At 40.0% G+C, this 16,269-nt stretch overlaps 1 protein-coding gene across 1 annotated transcript in view; it reads left to right on the top strand.

The window, feature by feature from the left end:
- The first annotated feature begins 3,990 nt into the window (after positions 1-3,990).
- The window catches only part of SUV39H2 (SUV39H2 histone lysine methyltransferase), a 36,151-nt gene continuing 23,872 nt past the window's right edge, over positions 3,991-16,269 (top strand). The window contains exon 1 of the mRNA XM_016210051.2: positions 3,991-4,079. The gene's annotated coding sequence lies outside the window, so the exon portion shown is untranslated. The remainder of the gene's footprint in view (positions 4,080-16,269) is intronic.

Genomic DNA, 16,269 nt, shown 5'->3' with positions numbered 1-16,269 from the left:
CGCCCCCTACTGGGGATCCAGGTGGCAACGGGGCTTGTGACCTGAGCCGGAATCCAATCTGACCTCCTGGTTCATGGGCAACGCTCAACCACTCCAGCCAGGCTGAAAGAATATTTAAAATATGCAATACCTGACAATTTAGTCAGGGGCACTGATATCTTTTCCCTTAGATTATCAAATTTTAAAAATGACAACAAACACAATAGCCCTCTGGTGTGAATGGATCAAAATTATACCTATTATTTTTGTCAGATGGGCAAAAAATATATTTTTTGGTGTTCCATGGAATTTTAGTAATTAGTTTATGTGTGCTGTGAGATGAAAAAGGTCGAAAATCACTGGTTAGAACAATCAGTGGATGCAGTATGAAGAATGGATGTGGCTGGGGAGGGGCGGAGACCCATTAGAAGCTCCTAGAGTTGTCCTGCTCCAGGATGTGAGCGTCAGTGCAGCCTTGCTACAAAGGTGTGGCCCCAATCCAGACGCAGCATCAGGTACCCTACGGGAACTCATCAGAGATGCAGAACCTCAGGTCCCCAGGCCAGACCTACCATTTGAATCTGGGTTTTAACAAGATCCCCAGATGATTATTATGCCCACTCAAGTGTGAGAATCAATGACCTAGACGGTGGCTTCAAAGCGCTGCACACTAGAATCATTGGAGAGCTGTAAAAATTCCCATGTCCAGGTCACACCCCATTCGATTAAATCAGTCTCTAGGAGTGGGACCAGAAAGCAAAACCCCTCCAAACGGGATCTCAGCGTTCAGCCAGTTTCACAGCCTGTGATCTGACTAGCATGGGAGGAAAGTTAACAATGGCTATTTGCGCACAGGTCGCTGAGGGACAGGCGTGGGAGGGGAATGCACTAGATAGTTCTGCTGTTTGTTTTGATTTTTGCACAAGGCACACGTAGTGCCCGTGTAAAATAATAAGAAGAAGACATATCGGAAGGACTGATACACGTGTCCCTTCATTAGGCGACACATCGCCCAGGCAGGGGCACACGGCTGCTAACAGCCTAACACCGCCAGCCCCAGCCCGTGGGGTCCCCGCCGGCCCGCGGGGTCCATCCCAGCCCACCGTGTCCGCCCCGCCCACGCGGCCCGCCCCTCTGTGGCCCCTGCGCCATCCGGCGCGCAGGCACGCGACGTGGGGCGCAGGCGCGGTCGTCCCTGCGGCCGGGGTCGGCCTCCGGTGACGTCAGCACGCCTCGCGGGTTCCAGCCCCTCAGCCCGGCCCCCAACTACCGCGCGAGCCGGGCAGAGGCGGGGTGCCGGCCGGTGGCGCTAGCCCGTCCGACCGCGCCAGTTTGAATGAAAGCTCCTCAAGATGGCGGTGGCCGGGGCCGAGGCGCGAGGAGGTGAGGGCTAGAGACCGGCGCCCCTCACTATCCCCCTTCTCCGGACAAACCCCCCAGGCCCGGGAGCGTGTCGGGACTCGCGGGCCAGGCCGAGCGCGGCGCCGCCTCCCGCCCTGGTGACACCTGGGTCCCCAGAGCGCGCCGCGGGCTTCTCCCTTCCCCCGGCCCCTGACCCTTCTCGCGCCTCGGCCAGTTCGCTCTGTGGAGTCTCCCCCTACGCCCTGGTCTGCGCGTCCGCCGTGGGAATCGGCCCGGTCCCGCCCCGCCGAGGTCCCTTGGGTCCCGCGGCCCCTCCCCGCCGGGTGGCCCTGTGGAGGTATTCGGGCGGCCGCCGCCGCAACTCCGGCTAATCTTCCAGGGGCTCGAGTTCCCGTGGGTGCGCGTGTGGCTGGACTCCTTTGTGGTGGTTTGAGCGGGACGTTTAGTGTTCGGGCTGGCTTTTAACTGGGAAGGGGGAGAACCCGGTGGTGTAAATGTGACCTCAGTATCGGAGGAAAGAAAGAAATTGGGGCTGAAGTATGACCGCTAAGAAAGGAAATAAGCGAGGATACACCCCAATTCGGCCGCACTAGGAGGTTAAATTCCTCGTCGGAGATTATCCCAGTAAGTGGGTATTTGAGGATGTATCCTCTAGCCCGGAGTCATTTTTATATCCACCAGGAACTTGTGTTATTTGCACGGACGCCAAAGAATTAAGTACTGAACGTGTATGTGTTCTTGTGCGCGCTTGAAAGACTGGAACTTTCATTGCATTCTAGAATTTAAAGGTGTTTTCTAGGATATTCCTCTCCACATAGATTATGAAATCCTTATCCCCCAAATTTTCCTCCACTAGAGATGACAGTGAACTACTGAGAGGTTTTTGTGGTGGTAATAAGATGTTTAATCTTGCAAATTAATTTTTTTCCTGCATTATATATAATCAGAATTGTTACCAAGAGTGTTTTATGTTCCTTTTTCTTTTTTTCTTTTTACTCAATAGCATTTCCATCGAAAGTTGTGTCTTGAATCTTCTTTTTACTGCAACTAAATAAAAATAGTAGCAACAACAGACAAATCACCTGGGATAAATATCCTAGAGAATCCTCTTTTGCATGTGATCAGCATAATGATGTTAACTTTACACAAAACATCCTGAAGTTTTTTTAATAGAAAGGATTTAAGGGTTCATTTCTGTTCTACTACTCTTCTACCCCCAAACCACCACTCCAGTGTAAGCAACCCCTTCTCCCAAGTTGTTTTTTGGAAAATGTCTTTCACTTTCTTGATGTAGAATTATGAGTCCTTTGTGGGAAGATGGGGTGGAGGTGGAAATCCTTCTTCAGGGTTTCTGATCGTGAAGTTCCTGTGTGAGTGGAGGCTGAGAAATGGATATAGTAAGAGCAGCTGTGGTCTCTCTAAATTACCTCAAAACACAAAAGGTTATCACAACTACCTTGGAGAGCTACCAAGTAAAGCTTGAGTTTACCTATAGGTTTTGTTTGGTGACCCCAGTTTAACCAATTCTCACATTTTTTCATTGAATCTGAAACCCAGAACAGTAAAAATCTCACTAAAGTCATGTAGCTAAGTGGCCTAGCAAAGGTTGGGGCAGAGGGCCCTTGATCTTTAGTGCTTACAGTAATACTAGCCATGAAACCAAGTTTATTACTGATGTCTAAACATCATTTTGTGTTAACATATTTTACTTGCATTATGGGAGCAGGAATTTTAGGGTAAAATCTACTGCAGCACAATTAGGTACCGGCTACTGTAAGATTGATTATGAGTGTGTCTGATTTTCTTCAAGCTTGGTATATGGGTCATGTAATTGAATACTCTGTTTTGTAATTCTTGGCTTTAAGAATTACTTGTTAAAAAACAATACAGGAAATGGGTATGACAAAAATCAGTGTACTTTCCATTATTTTATTATAAGTTTCTGGTTTATTTGCCTTCATAATAATAAAATTTCAGCATGGGCAAAATAAGTGCAGTTAAAATTTCATGCAGCATTGCAAACTGGGGAAAGTAGGACATACGATGTATGAGCATGTAACTATAGAACTATAATTCAGTTAGATTTCACTTATTATCAAACTAAGAGAAAGGGGGAAAGTTACTTTTTAAATTTTTACCAAATTATAAGATTGTTTTAAAATATATTTAAGATATATTTCTAACAATAAGTATGTCCTAGAGATCTACATTTTATTAAAACAGCAATTCTATGTAGACTATAATGGAAAAGTAAAAAACATTACCCCTTTTGACCTTTGCATCTATATATAATCTTAAGAAAGCTTACAGACATGAAACAGTTTGTTCAGGTGGCTCAGTAGAAATTAATTGACATCAGTTAAACATAGTAGGGCATGAGAAAGTCCAAGAAGACCAATTTACCAAAATTGTTCTTTAATGCTTAACTTCCTGTTGAAGACACTAAAATGGTTTCTTATCATATGAATTTTTAGTCCTGTAAAATTGCCAGTAGAAGGGTGGGGATATAGAAGTCTTAAGTTTTTCCTTTTCCTTTTTTGCTTTAATTCAGTAGCTATTTCATTAGTAAAGAGTTCTATTTTCTTATTGTAGCTTGGTGTGTGCCTTGCCTAGTTTCACTTGATACTCTTCAGGAATTATGTAGAAAAGAAAAGCTCACATGTAAATCGATTGGAATCACCAAAAGGAATCTAAACAATTATGAGGTGGAATACTTGTGTGACTACAAGGTAGTAAAGGTAAGGCAAATATCTAGTCCCTTAAAAGAGACTTAATCAGACTTCAGTATTGCATATTTGTGTAAGATAAAAAGAACCTTAAAAATAAGCAAAGCTCTTCTTAATGTTTAAAATTCTAAGCCATAATAATTTATATGTCCTGTTTATATTTCCAAATAACATTGAGAGGGTTTTGAAGCATAAAGCATGCTTGCATTAGAATAATTTAAGGTGCTTATGTCATTCTACATCCAACTCTTGATTCTCTCCATGTGGGTTACCAGAGCAAATATTTTATCTCAGAATGGCTTCTCCTAGGACTAATTTTGTTCCTGAATCATATTTTCCTACTATCACCCGAAATGAACTTAGAAATTCAAACCAATTTTAGTGTTACTGAATCTCCTCAAGAAGCAGCACCACTTGTATTTCCTGCAAATATGTCAAGCTCCAGATATTACTGAGGTTATGTGGTATAATAGAATGGCCTGGAATTTAAAGTCATTTCTAGCCTTTGTTTAGTGTCGTAAGGCTCCAGCAAAGTCACCTAAGTTCTCTGGGACTTAATTTCTATTCCTTTTTAAAATGACATGGTTGTTCATCTAAGAAGCTTTTTCAATCTAAATCTTAGCAATAAATTTTTGAGTAATCATCTCTATAGCCTATTCCCTCTCCAAGAACTCTGTTTTGGTCATTAGTCTGTCAGTTCTACCAGATAATCAGGAATCTTATTTAATTCTTTGTTTTTCTTCATCAGATTCCATAACTACTCTTTCTTTAAAATATCCATCTTTTGGTGTCACTGCCTTCCTCACTCGGTGGGATTTTATGACCAAGCGTTTCACCAAAACGCTTTGTAACAAACTTCAACCCCCAAACAGCCCAATAATTTGCCTTCACAGTTTATAAACTGGCCTGAACAATTCAGCAGAGAATATCATATAATCACACATATTGGCTCCATTAAAGCTTAGTTGTTTTTTTTAAATCTTTTGCTCTTTTTTAAAATTAAGAAAAATGTTTTTATTGATTTTAGAGACAGAGGAAAGGAGAAGGAGAGAGAGAGAAACATCTATCAGCTGCCTCCTGCACACCCCCTACTGTAGATGAAGCCTGCAGTCCCGGCATGTGCCCTGACTAGGAATCGAACCAGTGACCATCTGGTGCATGGGGCAATGCTCAGCTAACTGAGCCACACTGGCCATGGCTGCAGCTTATTTCTATTCTCACACCACTCATTTCTACTTGATAAGCTTTTTATTTTTTGCTTTCTTTTCCCATTCTTATCAGCAGTTTTCCCAACTTTTATTATTACTCTGAACTTCTTACTCTACCCCTCACCCTCTCATATTCAGCTGCAGACCTCTTGTATCTCAGTGAAAAATAGGATCCCTCAAATACAAACTCTCAAATTACCTTCACATCAGTTATTTGTATCTTTGCTTATTTGTAGTTTCAGAGGTATCACCGTTTGTCTTTTTTGTTATCCATCCCCTTTAGGACTTTGCTTAATCTGTGATGTCTTTTTTGTATCAACCTCTCTTTCCACTTATTTATCTCAATTGATAAACCTCTCCCTGTGACTGTTTTTGTAACTGGCAATTTGCATATCTTAATCCCTTCCCTTTTTTCACCCACCACCGCAACTCCCCTTGCACCTACCAACCATCTTTTTTTTCTTTTAAGATTCTTTATTGGTTTTTAGAGAAAGAAGAAGGGGGAAGGAGAGAGAAACATTGATGTGAGAGTGATACATCTAGTGGCTGCTTCCTGCACACCCCTACCAGGGATCGTGCCTGTAACCCGGAATTGTGCCCTCACCAGGAATTGAACCTGCAACCTTTTGGGACATAGGATGATGCCTAACCCACTGAGCCACACCAGCTAGGGCTAGCAATCATCAGTTTGTTCTCTATCTATGAGTTTGTTTCTGTTTTGTTTGCTTGTTTATTTTATTTTTTAGATTCCACATATAAATGAAATTATGTGGTAGTTTTCTTTCTCTGTCTTATTTCATTCAGCATAATGCCCTCCAGGTCCAGTCATGTTGTTGCAAATGGCAACATTACCTTCTTTGTTATGGCTAAGTAATATTCCATTGTATATATGTACCACATCTTTATCCATTTCTCTATTGATGGACACTTAGTTTGCTTCCTTATTTTAACTGTTATAAATAATGCTTCAGAGAACACAGGGGTACATATAGCTTTTTGAATTAGTGTTTTGGATTTTTTCAGCAAAATACCCAGAAGTGAAATTGCTGGGTTATGTGGTAGTTCTATTTTTAATTTTTTGAGGAACCTCCATACTGTTTCCCATAGTGGCTGCACCAATTTATAATCCCACTAACAATGTACGAGGGTTCCCTTTTCTCCATGTCCTCCCAAACACTTGTTATTTGTGGGTTTATTGATGATAGCCATTCTGACAAATGTGAGGTGATAGCTCATTGTGATTTTAATTGGCATTTCCCTAATGATTAGTGATGTTGGGTGTCTTTCATATTGTCTTTTTGGAGAAATGTCTATTCAGGTCCTCTTCCCATTTATTAATTGGATTTTTGTGTGTGTTAAGTTTTATGAGTTCTATATATTTTGGATATTAACCCCTACTGGATGTATCATTGGCAAATATATTCTTCCATTCAGTGATTGTCTTTTCATTTTGTTGATGGTTTCCATCACTGCAGCAACTATTTAGTTTGACGTAGTCCTGTTTGTTTATTTTTTTCTTTTGTTTCCCTTGCCTAAAGAGACATCCAAAAAAATATCACTAAGAGCGATGTCGAAGAGTTTGCTGCCTATGTTTCTTCCAAGAATTTTATGGTTTCGAGTCTTACATTTAAGTCTTTAATCCATCTTGCAGATGGTATATGAAAGTGATCCAGTTTTATTGTTTTGCATGTGTCTATCAAGTTTTTCCAGTACCACTTATCAAAGAGACTGTCTTTCTCCCATTGTATATTCTTGCCTTCTTTGTCACAGATTAATTGACCATATAGGGTTTATTTCTGGGCTCTTTATTCTGTTCCCTTGATTTTTGTGTCTGTTTTTATGTCAGTACCATGCTGTTTTGATTATTGTAGCCTTGTAGTATAGTTTGATACCAGGTAGTGTGATACTTCCAACTTTGGTCTTTTTTCTCAAGGTAGCTTTGGATATTTGGCATCTTTTCTGGTTCCAAATAAATTTTAGGATTATTTGTTCTAGCTCTGTGAAAAATGCCATCAGGATTTTTATAAGGATTGCATTGACTATGTAAACTGGACATTTTAACAATGTTAATAACCCTATACATGAGCACTGTATATACTTCAATTTATTTGTATCTTTTTCAATGTCTTCTTCTAGTGTCTTACAATTTTCCAAGTATAAGTCTTTTACCTCCTTGGTTAAATTTACTCCTAAGTATTTTATTCCTTTTCATGCAATGGTAAATGGAATTGTTTTTTTTTAATTTCTCTTTCAGTAGTTCATTATTGGTTTACAAAACTACAACCTACTTCTGAGTATTAATTTTGTATCATGTTACTTTATTGAATCATTTATTAGTTCTTATAGTTTTTTGGTGGATTCTTTTTTTTTTTTTTTTTTTTTTAATTGATTTAAGAGAGAGGGAGGGAGAGGGGAAGAGAAAATTGAAGCATCAATGATGAGAGAGAATCATTGATCAGCTGCCGCCTGCACGGCCCCAACTGGGGATCAAGCCCACAACCCAGGAAATCAAACCGTGATCTCCTAGATCCTAGGTCGATGCTCAACAGCTGAGCCACACCTGGCCGGGCTTGGTGGATTCTTTATGGTTCTCTATGTAGTATGTCATCTGCAAATAATGACATAAAGCTGAATTTTACCAAACATTCAAAAAGATTTAATACCTAGTCTTCTCAAACTATTTTACAAAATTGAAGAGGAGGGAAGCCTCCCTACCTCATTTTATGAGGCCAATATTACCCTGATACCAAAATCAAACTAAGACATTACAAAAAAAGAAAATTATAGGCCAATATCCCTGTTGAACATGGATGCAAAAATCCTCAAGAAACAAGAAAAATCTCAAAGAAACAATCTGCTACAGTTTAATTCTTACTTTCCAGTTCAGATGCATTTTATTTCTTGTGTGATTGCTGTGGCTCGGACCTCCAATAGTATGTTGAATGAACATTCTTGTCTTGTTCCTGATCTTTTTTTTTTTTTTTTTTAAAGAATAGTTTATTGATTTTAAGAGAGAGAGAAACATCAATGTGAGAGCCCCTACCAGGGATTGAGCTCGCAGACTGGGCATGTGCCCTTGACTGGGAGTCGAACCAGCAATCTCCTGGTGCACAGGACAACGCCCAACCAACTGAGCCACACCAGCCAGGGCATGCCTTGTTCCAGGTTTTAGAAAGCTTTCACCTCTTTACCATTGAGTATGATCTTAGCTGTGGGTTGTCACAATTGGCCTTTTTACCGTTAAATATGTTCCCTCTTTGCTGAGTGTTTTTATCATAAATGGATATTGGATTTTGTTAAATGCTTTTTCTGTATCTTTTGATATGATCATGTGATGTTTATACTTCATTTTTTTATATGATATATTGTGTCGATTTGCAGATACTGAACCAGGCTTGCATCCTGGGAATAAGTCCCTCTTGATTATAGTATAGATTTTTTTAATGTATTGGTCAATTTAGTTTGCTAATTTTTTATTTAGGATATTTTGCAACTATATTCAACAGGGATTTTGGCTTATCATTTTCTTTTTTTGTAATGTCTTAGGTTGGTTTTGGCATCAAGGTAATACTGGCCTAGTAAAATGAGTTAGGGAGCCTTCCCATCTCTTACATTTTTTGTGATAGTCTGAGAAGGGTAAGTATTAAATTTTTGAATGTTTGGTAAAATTCACCTGTGAAGCCATCTGGTCCAGGACATTTGTTTGTTGGGAATGTTTTTCTAACTGATTGAATTTCATTAGTAGTTATCAGCCTGTACAGGTTTTCTGTTTCTTCCCGATTCAGCCTTGAAAGATTGTGTTTCTTTTTTCTTTTTTTCTTTTTTTTTTTTTTATCCTCACCCAAGAATATATATGTATTTTTAATTGATTTTACAAAATAATTTAGGAAGAGAGAGAAAGAAATCGATGTTAGAAAGAAGCATCGGTGGGTTGCCTCCCATATGTGCCCCAACTAAGGATCAAACCCACAACCTAGGTTTGTGCCCTGACCAGGAATGAAACCTGCAACCTTTTTGATGTACAAGGACAATGTTCCAACCAACTGAATCACCTGGGGTGGAAAATTCTATTTTTCTAGGAATTTATCTGTTTCTTCCAGTTTGTCCAGTTTGTTGGCATAAACTTGTTGGTAGTATTTTTAAAAATCTTTTGTTTTTCTGTGGTGTCAGTTGGCACTTCTCTTTCATTTCTGGTTTTCTTTATTTGGGTCCTCTATTTTTTTCTTGATGAGTCTGGTTAAAGTTTTATCAATCTTGTTTGTCTTTTCAAAGAACCAGCTATTGGTTTCATTCATACTGTATTTTGTATTTTTGTATTTTGGACCCTCTTTATTTCCACTCTAATCTTTATTATTTCCTTCTTTCTACTCAATTTGGGCTTTGTTTGTTCTTCTTTTTCTAGTTCCTTCAGGTGTAAAGTTAAATTGTATATTTGATATTTTTCTTGTTTCTTGAGGTAGGCCTGTATTGCTATGAATTTCCCTCTTACAACTACTTTGGCTGTGTCCCATAGATTTTGGGTCTTTGTGTATTTATTTCCATTTGTCTCAAAGTATCTTTTGATTTCTTCCTTGATCTCATTGTTAACCCATTTATTGTTTGATAGCGTGTTATTTAGCCTCCAAGTGCTTATGTTTCTTCAGTGTTCTTGTAATTGATTTCTAGTTTCATACCATTGGATTGGGAAACATGCTTGATACGATTTTAATCTTTTTAAATTGATCAAGACTTGTTTTGTCTAGCATATACTCTTTTCTGGATAATGTACCATATGTGCTTGAAAAGAATGTGTATTCTGCTGCTTTGGAGTGAAATGCTCTAAAAATATTTAAACCCTTCTAGCCTAATATGTCATTTAAGGCTACTGTTTTCTTATTGATTTTTCTGTCTGCATGATCTACCCATTGATACCAAGGGGTGTTAAAGTTCCCTAACTCTGACTGTAATACTGTCAGTCTCTTCCTTATATCTGTCAGTATTTGCTTTATATGTTTAGCTGCTCCTATATTGTGTGCATAGGTGTTTGCAAGTATGATATCCTCTTTTTGGTTTGATCCCTTTATCATTATGAAATACCCTTCTTTGTTGTTTGTTCTGTCCCTTGTTTTAAATTCTGTTTTGTCTGTTACAAGTATTGCTACCCAGCTTTTTTGTTTCATTTCTGTTTGTATGACATATCTTTTTTCATCCTTTTACTTTCACTCTGTGTATTTTGATCTGAAGTGGTTGTCTCGTCGACAGATGTGTGTGTGTCTTATTTTTTTATCCAGTCACCCTTTGTCTTTTGATTAGAGCATTTAAGCCTTTTACATTTAAGTTAATTATTGATAAGCATGTACTTGTCATTTTATTGTTTTTTGGTTGCTTTTGTAGTTCTCTTTTCCTTTGTTATTCTCTTGCTCTCTTGTATGTTGTTGCCTTTTTATAGTGTGTTTGGGTGCCTTTCTCTTTATTTCTTGTATGTCTCATGTAGATTTCCGGTTTGTGGTTACCATATGCTTCATCTGTACCAAGGGTGGGGAACGTCCGGCCTGCAGGCCGTATCTTCTGTCTGGCCCTGCCAAGGCAACCACAGGCAGGACTCAAAATTCAATAAATCTGGGAGATTTTTTCATGGCTAATTTTTAAGTTGATAATTTTGTATGGCCTGCAAATGATGTTATAAATACTCAAATGGCCCTTGGCATTAAAAAGGTTCCCCACCCCTGATCTATACCATGCTAAGTTTATAGCAGTCTGTTTTAATTTGATGGTCATTTAAGTTCAAACACATTCTAAAATAATTGCAATTTTTACTCACACCCTCCACGTTTAAGTTTTTGTCACTATTTTTTAGTTCTTTTGTGTGTATCCCTTAACTTTTTGTATTTACACATGATCTTTCTCCTTTTATCTTTTAACCTTAGCATTAGCTTTATAGTTTATTGAGTCACTACTTTAACTAAGTGTTTGCCTTTGTCACGTAGAATGTTTTCCTTTTCTGTATTTTCTTGTTCATTTTTTAAAAGATTTTTAGTTGATTTTTAGAGAGAGAGAAAGGGAGAGAGAGAGAAACATCAATGTGAGAGCCACACACATCGACTGGCTGCCTTCTGCACACCCCACACCAAGGATCGAGCCTGCAACCCCTCGGTGCCCAGGACAACACCCAACCAACTGAGCCACACTAGCCGGGGCATCTTGTTCATATTTTTAATATTTCCTTTTCTACTGCATTAACATTTAATATTTCCTTTTAACGTTTTCTATAATACTGATTTAGTAGTGATGAACTCCTTTAGCTTTTTCTTGTCTGGGAAATTCTGTCTCTTCTTCAATTCTAAATGATAGCCTTGCTGGGTAGAGTAATCTGTATTGTAGAGCTTTGCTTTTCATCACTTTTAATATTTTATGCCTTTCCCTTCTGGCCCGCAAAGTTGAAAATCAGCTGATATTCTGATGGGAGCCTCTTTGTACTTAACAAACTGCTTTTCTCTAGCTACTTTTAAGATTCTCTCTTTGTCTTTAACCTTTGGCATTTTAATTATGATGTGTCTTGGTGTGGGCCTCTTTGGATTCATCTTGCTTGGGACTGTGTGCTAGCTGGATTTGTATGTCTATTTTCTTTACCACGTTAGGAAAGTTTTCAGTCCTTTCTTCAAATAGGTTTTTAATCCATTACTCTCTCCTCCTTTTAGTACCCATATGTTGTAAATGTTGGTGTGCTTGATGTTGTCCCAGAGATCCCGTAAACTATCCACTTTTTTTATTTTTGCTGTTCTGATTGGGTGTTTTTTGATACCTTGTTTTTCAGTTCACTGCCTCAGTCCTCTTTTTCATCTAATCTGTTGATTCCCTCTAATGTATTCTTTATTTCAGTTCTAGTATTCTTCATTTCTGACTGGTTCTTTTTAATGGTTTTTATCTCTTTGATGTGCTTATTACTGAGTTCATCTATTCTTCTCCTAAGTTACTGAGCATCGTTATCAGTAGTGTTTTGAACTGTATATCTAGTAGATTGCTTGTCTCCATTTTGGTGAGTTCTCTTTTGGGGCATTGTCCTTTCATTTGGGACGTTTCTTTTTCTCCTCATTTTGGCTGACTCCCTGTGTTTGTTTCGTATTAAGTAGATCTGTGTCTCCCAGTCTTGGCAAGGTGGCCTTATGTAGTAGGTGTCCTGTGATGCTCAGTGACGCAGTCTCCTTGTTCACCTGAGCCAAGAACTCCAGGAGTGTCCCTAGTGTGTGTTGTGTGTGCCCTCGTATTATAGTTGAGCCTCGATTGTTGTTGGAACATTAGTGGGTGGGATTGACCTTAAGCCTGACTGGATGTGAGGGCTGGCTGTGACTACCGCAGACAAGCTATTGTGTGGATGTGGGACCAGCTTGTTCTGCATTTTTACCCGTCTTGACCCCACAGAGTGGGAGTTGCTTTAGTGGGGCTCTGGTGCCAGCTGATTCTGCCTCTCTGGTTTTTCATTTTTGGAGCTGGTTGGATTGTGCTTTGGTGTGATCTGAAGCTGACCACCAGGTATGTTGGTTTTGGAGGCTCTGAGGGGCTGCAGTGCAGGCCACGTCCAGCCGACGTTTGTACCCAGTTTGGGGCTGCCTGGGTGTGATGTGCGGTTGGTAGCCACCTATGCTGGGCTTGAAGGCCCCTAGGAGAGGCTATGCTGTGAATAGAGGCCAGCTGTCACTAGTACTGGTCTTACAATTCTTTGGTGGGCACCACAGTGTGAGCTGAGGCCAGCCACCTCTTGTGCCAGGTTTGTGACTGCTTATTTGAAGCTGTGTTCCAGGCCAACCCTGGCTTCAGCTTATGCCAGGCTTTGTGCCACCTAATGGGAGTCACAACGCAAGTTGAAGCTGGTCACTTCTTGTGCCAGGCTTGGGGCCACTTAGCAAGAGATACAGGTCATGCCAAGGCCTGCCCCTGCTTTTAGGGGTTTGTGCACCTTTGATAGATTTTAGGAAAATGCAGCACAAGCCAAGGCAGGCCACTTTTGTGGAAAGGCCACTGGAAGTGGCTCAGCTTGGGTGGGATGGGATCTCAGGGAATCACCAGGGCAGGGTGAACAGTTATAGCCATGTTAATGGAGAGCTCAAATTTGGTGCTCACCTGCATCTGCCAGGTGGGTGGGACGGAAGCTCAACAAAGGAGCAGTTGTGCCTGCCAGCACTTCCATCTCCAAAGAGAGCAGCTCCAACCCCTGCCTCTCCAGCCCTCAACCTGAAGCTAGTCAATCCACTTCCTCCACGTATGTCCCCGGCATCTCTGAATTGCCACTCCTGCACTGGAGCCCAGAGCAAGGAAGTTTGTGAGCAAGTGAATCTGTGTGTGGGCCCCTCAAGAGGAATACTTTCGTCTCCCATAGCCCTCCATCTCATTTGGATGCAATCCCTGCTGGTTTTCACAGCCAGGTATTATAGGGACTTCACTTCCAGGCACTCGTGCCCTGGCCTGGGGAATCTGATTTGGGGCTGCTACCCTTTGCTCCTCCCTCAAAGATATCTCTATGGCCAAGATATTTCTCCCAAGTCTTAATTGTCACACTGTAAGTATGAGACCAGCTTGTTCTGCATCTTCAGTTTTATCATGGCTGCTGCTTTATATCCTTAGTTATATGACTTCTGTTCAGCTAGTCTTCAGGTGGTTCTCAATGATGGTTGTTTTATAATTTAGTTGTAATTTTGATGTGGTCATAGGAGGAGGGGAGCACAGCATTTAACTACTACACCATCTTGACCGGCAATTCAAATTATTTAATCTATAAGGCATGCGCACGCGTGCCTGTATGTGTGTGAGTGATATTCAGGGCAGGTTAAAGATCTTATGACCCTGTCTTTTTCTTCTGTTTTCCCACTTAGTTCATAAAGGACACTCTCTAATACCATATTCTTCAAACTCATTGCAGTTGTTTCGGAAACACAATTCTGGTTGCATTATGGCCTTGCTTTAGACCTTTTAATGGCTTCCTGTTATCTGCCACTTTAAGCTGAGACGCTTTGGACTGAGGTTCTTTATCATCTGGCCAGCTTCATGTCTTATCACATATTCTACTTTCTAGCCACATTGAAATACTTGTAAATTCTTTCATAAAGTTAAGATAGGTTGGCCACCTACTATAAGCTGGGCACTCTTCTAAGCACTGGGAACATAGCTTAAAAACAGGCATAGCTTATATTGTAATTCCTTAAACACATCATGCACCATTGTGCATACCTTTTTTCATTTCTCATCCAGTTCCCTCTTTGGAATACTATTGTTTCCCTTCTCTCCTTGGCAAAATCCTACTTGACCTGCAGGTTCAGCTGAAAGGTTACTACCTACTATAGAGCCTGCTTCCCTTTCACACCTCCAGTAATTAATTGCTTTATGTTTAGGACTTATAAAGTACTGTTCTTACCATTTTTCTAGAACTTGTCACATTTTATAGCTTTGTTTCATAACTTCTCTGCTAAATTGTCAGCCATTTAAGAACCAGGACTATGTCTTACTGTAGTTCCTAGTACATAATGGGTATTTAGTTCATGGTTAATGAATTGAATTGGCTTTTGCTTCAGTGATTTCTCTAGTCCTCACAATCACTATTAGACTAGGCCATAGCTTCATACTTATATTACAGTTGCAGTCTATTGACTGATATCTTCTGTTCTTTCCATAGTCTCACTCAATAAACATTTGATTTTCTTCTGTGTGTCAGGTACTACATTAGGCACTGGGAAAGTAAACATTAATAAGAAACTGTTCCTCAGCTTAAGGAACTCATAACCTAGTGAGAAAGATTGACAAGTAAGTCACCCGTTGCAATATAGTATAGTAAGTGCTGTGGTAGACATTATTACAAGATCTGTAGGAGGTACACTTGAGCCAATCACAGGAAGCTTCCCAGCAGAGGTGATATCCAGCAGGGAGTGAACAGGCAAGTATTATAATTCATTATGGCTTGAGTATAGAGAATATAGTGGGATATGGGAGTAGGAGAGAATGAAAGATGAGTGAAGGAGCTTTCAGCCATTCTACAGCAATGGGAATTATTTGAAAGGTTCTAAAAAGAGTGACACAATCAGATACATAATTCAGAGAGTTTTCTCTGCAGTGAGGAAAGTGGATGGGCAGAAAGGGGAATGACACACGTACCACTTACACATTCTGATTACTGTTGCAGTAATCCACGCAAGAAATGATGATGCTTGAACTAAAGTAATAACAATGGAAATGAAGAGAAGTAGGTGATTTTTTTTTTTTAATTATCAAGGGTGAGAAATTTACAGCTCTGTGGTTTAGTGGTAAGGGGGTTGGGTGGAGACCTGGCAGTGAGGGTTCCACATCTAGCAAAACATGGGTTTCAGACTTTCAGTAGTGTAAGTAATAATACTTTTCACCAATAACCAGGAATATAAGAGGATTAGGATAGGAGGACTAGGTTGGGTTTGGAGAAGGAGAAGGTTGAGAATATTTAAGTGTGAAATGACCAATAGATTCTTGGAAATGTGGTTCTAATCAAGAGTGAAAACTGGAAACATAGGTCTTGAAGTAATTTTTTAAAAGATAGTAATTAAAGTCCTATAGATAGATACAGTTACCCATTCATTAACCCAACATATATTTATTGGCCATCTATTACATTGTATGGTAGGCACTAGGGATCTCAGCAATGAGTGACACAGAGATGTGATTCCTGATATCATGGAGTGTCTCTTTTAGTGAAGGTATACACAGTTTAAATATCATTGTACAGAGTACTTAATTTTAGTTGAGGTAAGTGCTAACGTAACAGAAGGATCTAACACCCTGCAGAGACTTGGCAGGTGTCTATGAGGAACTGATGTATACACTTAGTTCCAAAGAATGAAAAGTAGAGAAGGGTCTTGAGGCAGAAGAGAACCTGACTTCTTCAAGGAATAGCAAGTGTGAGCGTAACATAGTTAGCAAGAGGGATTGAAATGAGGCTGGGAGGATAGGCTGCACCCAGAAATGTAGCTCCTTATAGAGAATTTTAGACTTTATCTTAA

The sequence above is a fragment of the Miniopterus natalensis genome, chromosome 1 (genome assembly GCF_054644295.1).
Source record: "Miniopterus natalensis isolate mMinNat1 chromosome 1, mMinNat1.hap1, whole genome shotgun sequence".
Taxonomy (NCBI): domain Eukaryota; kingdom Metazoa; phylum Chordata; class Mammalia; order Chiroptera; family Miniopteridae; genus Miniopterus; species Miniopterus natalensis.
The sequence above is the reverse complement of the archived record's forward strand: the minus strand, read 5'-3'. Positions and strand labels throughout refer to the sequence as shown.